The 12871-nt window shown below is 34.5% G+C and overlaps 1 protein-coding gene across 4 annotated transcripts in view; it reads right to left on the bottom strand.

Annotated features, from left to right (window-relative positions):
* Positions 1-12871, bottom strand: part of Syt7 (Synaptotagmin 7) — a 348961-nt gene that overhangs the window by 184304 nt on the left and 151786 nt on the right. For 2 of the 4 annotated variants that reach the window (XM_053765761.1, XM_053765760.1), the window contains exon 1: positions 3471-3641. The exons of the other annotated variants lie outside the window; for them this stretch is intronic. The gene's annotated coding sequence lies outside the window, so the exon portion shown is untranslated. Of the gene's footprint in view, positions 1-3470; positions 3642-12871 lie in introns of those variants that run through there. 4 annotated transcript variants of the gene reach the window in all.

Below are 12871 nucleotides of genomic sequence, written 5' to 3'. Positions count from 1 at the left end.
CATTTATGTTGTACACATATATGTTTACCAATGTAAATAAATGAATAAATAAACAAATAAAAACGGTTGCGTGTCCTAAATTTAACAATGCATGTTTTTTGACTTCCGGTTAAGGCACAAGCACAGCCGCTAATGAAACCGGAAATGTTGATGATTCGTTCCCATGGGACGAAAATCTTAAGGGACGAGAGTATAACCAGTTACTCCGTCAGTGAATTAAGTTATTATGAGAACTCCGTTTTTCTTTGCCCGAATTTCTGATGATGGAAAAATTAATGCTAATAAGAAACGCCCGTATGATTAGATATGCATGGAGTTTTGTGTTTCAAAGTGCCTTGTGTTCTAATTAACAAGTATAATTAAAGATCTATGTAGATATCTATATAGAATCAATACTGATGGGAACCATTCAGTGGTAAACGTGCCATCGAAAATACCAATCCTAACTGATTATTATAAACTAACTTTTGTCCCGCGTTAGTCTCCCACGGGAACAGTTATTTTTCCGGGACGAAAGCTATGTCCTTCTCGGTACTTCATATTACATGTATGCAAAATTTCAAGAAGATTATTTAAGCTGATAGAGCGTGAAGAGGTAACAAACTATAATTATAAATAATAATATATATTATAAATGCGAATTTATAATACTAGTTGTTCGCCGCGAACTTGATCGCGAACACAATAAATTATCACAAAATTGTGAATATTTCAAAAATGGCTGAACCGATTTAGATGCTCTGTGAACTTAAAAATTCTATTGACAGATTCTACATACCTTTTAAATTTCATCAAAATCGGACCAACTGGTTCGAAAGTTATCGCGTTACAAACATACGAAAAATGTATTTTTGCCCCAAATGGAATGTTAGAGAACGACATTAGGTACCTTCCATCCCGGAAAAATAACAGTTCCACACACACATCTGTCCGAGTTCGGTGATAGTGTGCAGTACATTATGCCAGTGATACGTCTCATAAAATATTATTTTACTGAAATAATATTTAACCTCGGCAATCCGATCGGGCCGCGAGAGAATTGAGGGGTTAATTAGTTACTCGACTATATAGTATATAGCGCTAGTAGTTACTTTAATCCAATAGTTTAATCCAGACATATACATATATCCATACTAATATTATAAAGAGGTAAGCGTTTGTGAGTTTGTATGTTTGAGGCGGGTAATCTCCGAAACTACCAAACCGATTTCAAAAATTCTTTCACCATTAGAAATGTACATTATCCAAGATTGTTATAGGCTATATTTTATCTCAAAATTCCCACGAAGCAAAGCCCCGGGCAACATCTAGTTTTGTATATAATAGGAGAATGAATAGCTTTTAGTGTAAAATTAACTAAAAATTACGGGGACCATTGTTGTCAAGATTTGATATGGCTGTCAACTAAAACCAATGGTTAATTGTTAACCCCCACCACAAAAATTCTCTGGGAATTGGGTGAAATTATCCAGGAATTGTAGAACCGATCACCCATGTTTGGGCCGGCGCCCCCAACCAGTTTAATATAAAATATATATATGTTCACAACATATCCTTTGGTGAAAATTGCAAGAAAATCCTTGCAGTTAGTTTTGAGTTAATCACAAATAGACAGACAGAGACTTTGTTTTATAATTTGTAAAGGATAAGTCACAATCTTACTTTGGCGCTAATATAAATCCGTGTGATTTGTCCATATATAATTACAAAAATAAACTAACGTAATTACAAATTAATGAATGACTTTGTACATAGTTTCCTATTTGTAAGTTTTATATTTATGTTGTGTACATAAATGAATAAATAAAAACTGTTGCGTGTCCTATATTTAAAAATGCATTTTTAGCCGGGGTTTCGAAGCCTCACAGCCGATAATGCAACGGAAAAACGCGAGGATAAGAGAGATTTAAAATCAATAATCAATACATATAATAAAATCGAAGAAAGGCCAAATTTGTATATTGGATATTTTTTTTAAATTCTTCATGGAATATACTTAGTTACTGATATAGATGACGAAATTACAGTTTTGGAAATTTTTGTCTGTCTGTCTGTCTGAATCACTCGAAAACTACTAGACCGATTTGCTTGAAATTTGGTATGTAGGTATCTTATATACCGGGTTAACATCTTAGATACATTTCATCCCGGTAAATGGTCAGGTTCCCGTAGGATAATTGAAAAACTAAATATGAATCAAAAGTTCTTCGGAATCCCGGGTTAACATCCTATAGACATTTCATCCCGGAAAATGAGGAGGGTCCTGCAGGAAAATTAAAATAACAATCCACGGAGCTGATTTACTTTAAAATTTTGTAAAAAGGTGTAAACAGAATATAAACAAATTGTTTTTATCGATTAAAGCCTGATATAGATAGAATGGGCGCAGAATGTATCTATATATCAGTATAAAACTCTTCCTTAATGAGTGACTGACTGACTGACAGACAACATACACCCGAAAGCACTAAGAGAGGATTTTTGGAAATTCTACTCCGAAGGGGGTAAAAGGGGTAAAAATCTGTAAATATGAAAGTTCTACACCGTTGAAGTTAGTGACTTGAAAATTTCGATTTTGGTTGTTTACAATGAAATAATGAATACGTGTTTCAGATTTTTCTAAAAATTAACCCTCAACCCCTTCATAAGGGGGGTGAAAGATTGTATGGAACTTAATACAATTTTCAAGATAAAAAGCTGAAAATTGGCACACTTACTATTTGTAGTAAATAACAGTAATAGTAAATACAAAAAATGTTTAATTTACATTTGTGGCTAATAAAAAAACCGGGATGTAAATCCTCATGGAATATATGAAGGCATGCGTTGCAGAAAACGGGAGTGGGAGTAGGAGCGGGAAATGGGAAGGAGACACGTAGTGGGAAACAGGACGGGACACATTGCAAAAAACATGACGACAAAATATATAGGAAACGGTACGGGATATCTACTTTACATTACATAGCAGGAAGCGGGATTGGACAAGTTTGTGGGACGAGACACGCAGCGGGAAACAGAAAATTGAACTAAAGATGAGAAAAAATGCGAATTTTAATAATATATGTTTACCAGTCTTACAGAGTACGCAATAAAAAAATACTGAGATTTTGCTATGAAATTCACGCGGGCGAAGCCGCGGGCAAAAGCTAGTTTCTAATAAAATGCAATTATCATTTGTGGAATTTTAAAATCTGACAGAGAATATGTATTGTCAATTATATAATAGAACGTCTACAATATTATGAATTAAGGAAAATAAATAAATATACATATACTATAGTATTATGTACTATGGCTTGGAAACCTGGCTTACAATTACTAGAAAAAAAAACAATTTTAAGCGCGAAAACGCCTGTCAATCTTTGACATAAACAAAAAAATATTCATGAAATTATTAACATTCCACATTTATTATACTTATTGTCGTAATATAAAAAAAGTACTTTTGGGACTGTACAACGTATACCAACCCTTTGTGAAAACCGTTACATAACAAAACAGAATGGAACATCAAAATCTAATTCAAATTTAGAACACAGCACTGGAAACTTCACAATTTTAAAATATACGATGGTATTTGAAATATTTGACACATAGAGAGAGATAGATTAGAGGGAGAAGAAACGCGCGTGCCCTCTACGACGCCTACGACAACACTGTGCTACGGTGCTCATTTTCGTAGCGTTTCGTAGCTGCGCGCTACGGTTTTTGCTCCGAGAGAGAAGTTTCAACGAGTTTCTATTGTACCTGGTGTTACAAAATACAGAATGTTTATTTAGTTTATTTTTAAATTTAATATTTATTGCATAATTTTAATGTTATATAAATAATGGGAAATAACTTACCCAAATTGCAAACTCGCCGATATTACCGCGCTATAGAGGTTCGTGCAGGTTAACTTGATGTGCCGTTGACTGTACATGCGTCTTTTTTGCATTAATATAAATTTAAACCTTTAAATTTAAATGTACTTATTTCAGTACTATATTATTATAAACAAACAATTTTTTAAAACATATTTACATTAAAGATTAGATTTTAATGGTTATTAGTCTACCGCGCTGATCTGGGAGAAAAAAAAACAAAGAATGTGCCAGCTGCTTCTCTCCCGCGCCAGGCGTAAAAGTCAATTACGGGAAAGGGCTATAAATTGGATTTTTTTTCTCAGGATAGGCTAGCAATATATTACTAGTTAATGTTAGTTTCCATAGTAAAAGCTTTGCAAGTAGGGTTATTCTCTAGGAGGGTTGACGTCAGGCAGGCGGCCGGTTGTAAAATCACAGCCGAATCTTCGAAATTTTAAAGATGTTTTTATACTAACCCCGGCTTCGCGGCTTCACAACCCCGAACGAAACTGGGAACACGCAGAAATGAGAGTTTCAACAGTAAGACCGACAAACGAGACTGCATTTTAGACATCACCTTCAAAAGTCTTATTCCTTGGTAATAAAGATCAAATGAATTATTTGCAGCCGACCGTACAGTCAACAGCACACCAAACTCACCGCTATCACTTCTGCACAACAATACAAGTCGATTAATTTGACATGAAGTCGTCTGTACTGAAACCTCGTAATAAAAAACAGCGTTAAGCTTTTCCAGCTTAAACTTTCTAAGCTGCTTTAACGTATGCGCTGTTTCGAGCGCTTTTTCAAAATCTTCCAAACATTTAATCTTTATTTTTCTATTCGCTCAATGGGTATTATCGGACGTAATGGGAATTCCGGACATTTTAAGTGACCGTTTACCGATAAGGGCTGCGTCAGAATTCGCTGTATTCATTTTGAAGTGTTATTATTTTCGCTGACGTTTTCTCAACTTTTGTTTTTTTACAAAAATGTAATTTTTTGAAATTAGTTTTTTATGTTTCAATGATTTTGATATGCATGTCACGTATGCTTTTTAATCATTGATTTAATAAGTACTTCGTACAACTACAAATTCCATGTTTTTAACTAATTGTTGACGGATATGTAGACAGGAGCATGGGTTCGATTCCAGATTTTTTTTCATCTCATTATTATTTCCGACAATGCTTTTTACCCGACTGCAAAATATAAACTGCAAAGGGTATTGTTTTTCGCGCGTATGTATGTAATATGTATCTTTATTATAACGGATTTAAATAATTGAGATATCGTGACATTCGTCTTAGCTGCCCGAGTATTCTCAGATAGGTGACGTTAAAAAAACAAACATGGCGGCTGTGCAATGACTTGGTGAAAAACAATTTATTTTTCGAATACCACAATATAATTAAAGGGCTCAACACAAGGATTCTTAAGTAGGTGTTTTTTTTTTTTGCTTATTAAAGATTACATGGCCGCGTAATAATTAATTTACGCCCAAAGTCACGTCGTGCAGCCTTCCGCCGCTCACTTGGCACAGTGAGGTAACTATGTCTGTTTGTTTATCGTACTGTTCAGAAAGCACTATGGCAGATATTATTCCGTCCGTTCCTTGAAGTTAGTGAAATTGTTATTATTATTAGCTTAGTATTTTGAACCCAAGAACGGATGATCAGAAATACGTTGATTTATTAATAAAAAAGTTTTAACGTGGATTTTTGCGTGAGCTCAGATATTTAATATTCGTCGGCATCATCAACAAACGTCTTGATTTTTAGTCCTAGTATATGGAAAAAAGCCTTTCGCAAATAATATAATCAACAAGTTTTGTGGATTAAAAAAAAAACTCTAAAACAAGTGCCTGTTTCATTAACATTTTCTGATAAAATAGCATATTGTTATCTGACAGATAAAACTAATCCCCTAGATAAGTCTGCTTGATATGATTGGCCGATTAGTCGTAAACAACTGATCAATGATAGTCTATATGCAACATGCATTTAGACTATCAGTTACTTTAACAAACAAACTTTGATATCTATGGATATTTGCACTTAAAATAAATTCAGAATTTATGTTCACTCGTATACATTTGCAAGTTGAATGAAAATGAAGAAGCCTTTCACGGCTTTTGTGTTTTTGAACAAATAAAATTAATTTCTTGAATGCCGTTTGTTTCTTTAAAATTACAGTGAAATATTTACGAGTAATGTGGTTTTATTACGATTCTCTTTTTAATGGATATTAAAACTAGTGATAAATTGGAGACAAAATTTTTTGATGTGTTTTCCATACAATCTTTTTTATATAGATCTTCTTCTTCAGTCATGTAGTTTGAAGTACGGATAAGGACAAAGGGTACCTAACTGTTCCCATGGGAAATTCACGCGGGCCAAGCCGCGGATAAAAACTAGTACAGTATAAAAATTAACCAGTCCTACTGCAGAATACACTGTGACCTGACTGCCAGCAGACGCCAAATGAGAGCGGCCATAATTATTCTCTGAAATATTCAAGTTGGGTATACACAGACAGCGTGACGTCATTGGGGTAGCGTTAACATAAAAATCGTTGAAGTTTTTTTCTTATAGGTAGTCCATTTATAAGAAATAATAAAAATTACTTATCTTTTTAAGCCCCGATGCAAAAAGAGGGGTGTTATAAGTTTGACCGCTAAGTGTGGCTGTCTGTCTGTCTGTTTGTGTACGTGCACCGTAGCTCATCAACCGGTGAACCAATTTGGATGCGGTTTTTTTATTTGATAGCCAATTTTTATGACATATGTTTGATTAAAATCTGTTCAGCTGTCAAAAAGTTGTAGCGAAATGAATATTGAGAATCGGGGTATTTTTCACGTACTGTAATATTATAAAGTAAGTTCGATACTTAAGGAGATAATAAAAGTCACGCGCCGCGTCTGTCTGTCTGTTTCTAAGCTTTTTTCGCTTAAATCACAAACGTATACATAAACATCAAAGACTATGTTTAACTGAAACGAAAACTTTTACATCTTGACGTGCGAACTGCGACTTTGCTCTTTACATCTCACCATCGATGAGACTCGCAGTGAGATGCAACTAACCAATCACAGTGTGCCATTGTGACGGAACGATAACCACGCCGTAATTTTATTGGTTCGTTGCGTCTCACTTCGAATCGATTCGATAATGAGAAGTGAAAAGCAAATTCGCCCTAACGGGGATCGACACACCCGTGTCTTATTTAAATTTTTTTCAAGGTCTTTTTTAATAAACAAAGAAAATGAGGATGCGGAATAAAACAAAATAGCTGTGTAAGAATAAGATCCTTAATTAATACAAAAAATTTTAAAATCTGAATATGCTGTCTGTACCTACGAGAATTTTAAGTTCAGAAATTCATCTTTCGTCACATATGCGCCCCAAGCTTTTGTTTTTGGGTCTTTTGTATTAAATGTATGAATAACAATGTGAAGTTCAGAGGGTTTTAAATAGATATAAAGTTAATTGGCGCAAAACGCTTAACTTTTTTTTTTACAAAGAATAATTAATTTTGGGGCAAGAAGTAGCGTCAGAATAAGAAAGTAATTGAGTGTTTGAATGAATTATTTTATCGACAGAGAACTACAGAAAAAACTGCAAATAAAGACAATTTTTAAGATTACTGTAATAAGATTTTTTTTCGAGTACAAAAATCCGTCTAAGTCAATAACGTCAAAAGTTTTGACGTCATTATCGAAAAGTCCAATTTGTCCCATGGACATGCTATGATTAGAGCGAAATAAAAGATTTTCCAGTATTGTATCACTACGCTTGATGGGCTAGACATAATCTACCTACCATAATTATACTCTATATGACTCCGTTAGACCATGTCAGTTATCTCCAATTTTCCTTATCTATTCGATGATAAACGCTATTCTTATACCTCATTTTTCGGAGCGCAAAATTAACTTTTCGCTCCGAGATCAGTGGGAAACATTTATTATATTTTTTAAATTAAATTTATCATTTCGAAATATTTGTTGTCCCTAACAAACAAACAAATTTTATCGCGCCAAAATTCACGGGTAATTTGCTACTAAAATTTCTTTAGAAGAAAAATGGCGACGAAAATTTTAAAGTAAACAAAGCATAAATTTGCAAAAGGCTTTCAAAATATAATTAACTACGATTTTTCCGATATTTTAATAGTAAAATTGTAGTGTTGTTGGAAGCGGTGGTGGTGTCATGGTTAAGACGCCCGTCTGTGGATCGAAAGGTCTCAGGTTCGTATCCTACTCGTGTCACATGAGTTTGTATACCAATCTGAATCATTTAAAGTACTTTTCATCGACCATCACTTACTTCCCATGAAGGAAAACATCGTGAGGAAACCTGCACATTGGTGGACAGTTTAGTTCACTAGTGTGTACGCGACTACCTGCCACCAACGCTCCTAGGGGACGCTATTGTTACCTACAATATGCCACGGCTGTGTGTCCCTTAATCGACTCATACGATATCCACGGCTCGATATGGAGTGGTCCAATTCTATTAACCTTTTATCTATTAGTGATTTTTTTATCAATGTCATTTATATCAGAAAGTATAACTATGTTTATTCCACATCAGTAGATCAGATGATATAAAAATGAAGACTCTTTATTCTATGATTATCAAAATTTACTTTTGGCGTATAAAACATACAAGCTTGTGTGAGATGACTGCCCATACGGTATACACGTGTACACAATACACTATGAAAATGTATGTTAATGACATGCAAATATAACCTGTTTATGTTGACAACGTCGAGTACGTCACTAGTGATGTGGAGAGCCTTAAACTCGGTCTCGAGACTTTTTAATAAATTTCCTAAATGAAAATTTTCTCCGTATGAAATATTTTTTTTTACTTGTAAACTTAATAATTGATGGGTAACCATGCAAGGTTTCCCCATGTTAAATTTTTGGAAAAAAGTACATATATATACAAAATAAGAATGTTAAGCTCTTTTTGCATGACAGGGACAAATACTGTTGAAATGGTCGTTCTGAAATGCTAGTAATTTTTAGCTTTTTGAGAGAAATATATGTACTTACTTTTTTAATACATACACGATAATTTGACGTGAAAATTTGTCTGTAATGTCCTAATTTCTGAATAAACGTTTCGGTTTGGATTTTTATTGTAATCTAAATTTTTTCGTCAGTGATAATATGAAAATCCTTTTATTTATATGCTTATTTATGTTAATTATTATCCTGTAAGAAGTGAATGAAGAAAATTTAAAATTAAAAAATAAAAGTTTAAAAATTTAAACCTACAAAGTTAACATCAAAGACTGTGGAGGCTCTTTTTAACCACACTATCCTTACTCAGCGAAACGTCATCAGTAATTGGACTTTTTTTACTTTTTTAAAGGTACAGTCAACAGCACATCAATCTATACAAAGTCATTGCAAACTCGCCACTATGTGAAAACATAACCCTCCTATTTGGACAATCGAGCACGTTCACAATAAAACGCAGATTTCACTAAATGTATTTATCTGTATTGTGTCATTTGGCAAAAGCATGTTCATTTACGCAGATGTATTAAAAAAGTTTCATACATATTTTGTTAAAATTTTGTTAATTATTTTGCTCATTAATAATAATTATGATTAAAACCAAATTTAGCACACACACACTATATTTCACACCCAAATTTAGTCTTCTATGAAATTAACTTTTAATAAAAACATTTACATTTTAACATTCGTGACTTCAAACTAATACAAATACAGATTGAGTATCACGTCTTTATGTCTTACGGGGTGGACAGAGTTAAAGAGTTGCGGTCGCGTTTAGGACTATAGTGGCTTATTGATGGAATTTAAATTAAATAGAGACAGGGGTCAACTGAGGTCAGCTAGTGTTGTAGTATGTAGGGCCAGAAGTCCCTGGAAATTTTTGGATATCATTCTTATAAATAAATAAATATATTAGGACAATTCACACAGATTCAGTTAGCCCCAAAGTAAGTTTGAGACTTGTGTTACGAGATACTAACTCAACGATACTATATTTTATAACAAATACATATATAGATAAACATCCAAGACCCGGGCCAATCAGAAAAAGATCATTTTCCAGCATGACCCGGCCGGGGATCAAACCCGGGTCCTCTAGGTTCAGAGGCAAGCACTTTTCCACTGCGCCACAGAGGTCATCAACTCGTTAATCGTTATCGAGTGTATTCGAGAGGTAAAATTGCTGTATATAAAAAACTTGACTGTCCATCCAATCATCCGCAGGGCCCTACTGGTTATAAGGACTTGTGTTTTTGCTAACACTGTGGTCAGACTGGGGTCAGGGGGTATTATTAAAGTCGCCTAAATGAAGCGGCGGTGGTGTAATGGTTAAGACCCCCGTCTGAGGATCGAAGGGTCCCAGGTTTGAATCCTACTCGTGCCACACAAGTTTGTATACCAATCTGACTCGTGTATAGTAGTTTTCATAGATCACCACTGGCTTCCGGTGAAGGAAAAACATCGCGAGGAAACCTGCACACTGGAAATGGTGAAATGGAGAAGGCAATGGCAAACCACTCCAATAATAATGCCAAGAAAGTTGTTACGTGTGTTTGATTCCATGCAATCACCACGATCCTCAGCCATGAGGAATACGACTATGAAGAAGAAAGGTACTTACATGACTTAAATGAATACCTCCAATCAATCAGCATGAAGAATTACTCACTATGATTTCCTTCACCGCAAGCAAGTACACGAGTCAGATTGATCTCCTTGTGGAATCAAACTAAATGACCAAGGATACAACAACATTAGTTGAGGAAGCAACAATCGATATAAATTTGCATCAGCAAACCGAACTAATGGGGTGATCCGGTGTCCTAAATGAGCGACAAACGCGACAAGCAAAGCGACGCGGCGCAGTCTATCGATGTATGAAAAGGATAATGAAAAATTACGTGACTAATTATTACAAGTGAAGTTAATTCATTAAATGAATTGACGAACTTTTAATGGTCCCTGATATAGATGCATCAGCTACCTGCCTATTATTCAATATATAAATACATTTTGTCTATGGTCATACGATTATTATTATTATTTTGCTAGACTGATTTGGGCTATGTGGGCTAGATTTCTGGCTTACGGTGTGAGACAGAATTTAATTATTATTATTTGTTTCTCCTTTTGGGATTCACGGCACATAGTCCAGTCCTTTGATACCCACGTATATGGATCCAATACGTAGGGCCCCTACGTATTGGATCTTTGGAGAATTTTGATGTTGTGTAGGTCTCCCGCCAAAACCCGCTCACGGATATACCAATGAAATGATATACTCATGAGTAGCGGCTTCGACGGGAGTATGAATTATTGTAGAATTGTGAATAGAAGTTTTTGGTCTATGATATAAATTTGGATTAACTGAAGACTTTATTATTATTATTATCTGGTTAGGGATAATGTAATTGTTATTCATAAATAAATAATATAATAAAACGACTTATTGAAGCATCTTGTTATAGCATATTGGAAGAGAAGCATATACAAAATAAAAAAATATAGATAGCCATAAATTATTTTACTTGTTGTAAAGGGACGCCAACACGAGCACCCATTTCTCCGAGACCTCTTTTATAGTGCTGGTTAATTAGTAACCCTATATTGACGGCGATCCGTTAAATCTACCTATACCTTTGCAAAACTTAAGTAACTACTGTTATGTCTTTAGAGCGATAGGATAAAAACTTGTTCTAATTCATCTGTGTAGGTATTTGCTTGTGGCCGATGTTGTTCGCATACATCGCATAGCGTAGTGTGCGTCGTGCGTCGTCGACCTAGGACTCCGGGTAAACAATAAAATGAATTGTTGTACTAACTATTCAAGAGTTCAGAACGTTTGTGAATTTATGTTCAGGAATCTGTTCAAGGCACTTGATCAGGCGTTTGTTTATGTCTCATATTCCGATAGATCTCCTCGTGTTGTTGCCATCCATAGATATATTAATAATCTGTACATATTATTCTTGAGAGAGTATTTCTTGGGTGTGACGCCTCAAAACTCAGGGTCCGCGTTGAACTAAATCTTTAAACTGAATATACGGCTGTCAATTCACGTCCTGCTTGACGTCAACACTTATTGGGAATACTGTTGTATTACTGTTGAACAAAATATTGTATTCAGACGCTCACACATAATATTTCAAAATTTTGTTAGCTTGAAGCCGAAAAATACGTGTTGCCGCGTTTGTTAAAAACATTAAAATAAAATACTGATTCTTCATAGTCGTATTCCTCATGGCTGAGGGTCGTGGTTATTACGTGGAATGAAACACACACAACAACTTTCTTGGCATTACTAATGGAATGGTTTGCCATTGCCTTCTCCATTTCACACACAAGTTAATAATAATCAACCAGTGCGCAGGTTTCAGACCTTCGGATACATGAGTCAGATTGGTATACAAACTCATGTGGCACGAGCAGGATTCGAACCTTTCGATCCACAGGCTTAACCATTACACCACCACCGCTTCCGCATAAATACTGATAAATACTGATATTTTTTCTAAAATACTGTTCATTTTGTACCTCAGACCGAAAGAAAGAAAGAAAGAAAGAAAGAAAGAAAACATTTATTTGCCAAAAACATGAGTACAAATAGTCAAAATGAATTAGACCTACACGTTTTACCGAATATAGGTATGCAAATATAATTAAATAAAGAGGAGCATGCTATCCACTACAAATCCAAAACAAACTATAATGAACTATAATGTACTATACTAGCCCTAAATTCTATCCGAGTCTATCATTAAAGAAATCATTTAAAGTATAATAACATTTATCAGTTAATAAAGACTTGAGGTGCTTTTTAAATAGATTTAAATTTAAGCTTTTATATTGATTTGGAATTTTGTTGTAAATTTTCGGTGCCATACATACTATGCTATTACCGAGTAAAGCAGTTTTTGATGGGTGCATGCATAATCGATAGATATCTCGATGATTCCTCAATACAACATCAGCTAGACGAGGGAATAAA

This window comes from Plodia interpunctella, chromosome 28 (genome assembly GCF_027563975.2).
Source record: "Plodia interpunctella isolate USDA-ARS_2022_Savannah chromosome 28, ilPloInte3.2, whole genome shotgun sequence".
Lineage (NCBI taxonomy): Eukaryota > Metazoa > Arthropoda > Insecta > Lepidoptera > Pyralidae > Plodia > Plodia interpunctella.
The sequence above is the reverse complement of the archived record's forward strand: the minus strand, read 5'-3'. Positions and strand labels throughout refer to the sequence as shown.